Raw genomic sequence first — 520 nt, 5'->3', positions numbered from 1 at the left:
TTTACAGTGAATTAACTATTTCAGAATGGATAAATACTGGCTATTGAATTAATAGAGAGATACCATGCCCTCGAATTTTCCCAGTTCCTTTCTTCAGGAAGATACTTACTAGTTTTACTACCACATTTATCAAATAAATATTTATTTTCAAATTATTTGTCACAAATATCTCGTACTTGGAAATAACTATTTTTCTAGAAATCTTAATAATGCACTGATAAAGCCTTTAACATTTAACTAAAATGTAAATCCGGTGAATTTAAAATCAAAAGTTAATAACAGATAGTCAAAAAGCTTAAATTGATTATTTATAAAAGAGGAAATTTAAATGGCCAAACAAAAAATAGTTGTGTTTCCTTAAATATATTGTAAATAAAAAATATTTCCTAAACGTTTCCTTTTCAAGAAACCTCTAATATTGTATCTTCTTATTCTTTTCAGAAAAGACTGACCAGAACATTGAAAAACTAACGGGCAGAAAAACGGGAATCCCAACAGAAAAAACAAGTAGTTTTCCGTG

The 520-nt window shown here is 27.5% G+C and overlaps 1 pseudogene; it reads left to right on the top strand.

Moving 5' to 3' along the window:
• The first annotated feature begins 447 nt into the window (after positions 1 to 447).
• LOC137645161 (opioid-binding protein/cell adhesion molecule-like) overlaps positions 448 to 520 on the top strand; it is a 618,995-nt pseudogene continuing 618,922 nt past the window's right edge.

Source organism: Palaemon carinicauda, chromosome 8 (genome assembly GCF_036898095.1).
Source record: "Palaemon carinicauda isolate YSFRI2023 chromosome 8, ASM3689809v2, whole genome shotgun sequence".
In the NCBI taxonomy this organism is placed as follows: domain Eukaryota; kingdom Metazoa; phylum Arthropoda; class Malacostraca; order Decapoda; family Palaemonidae; genus Palaemon; species Palaemon carinicauda.
Note: the sequence above shows the minus strand (reverse complement) of the source record. Positions and strands in the feature narration are given on the sequence as shown.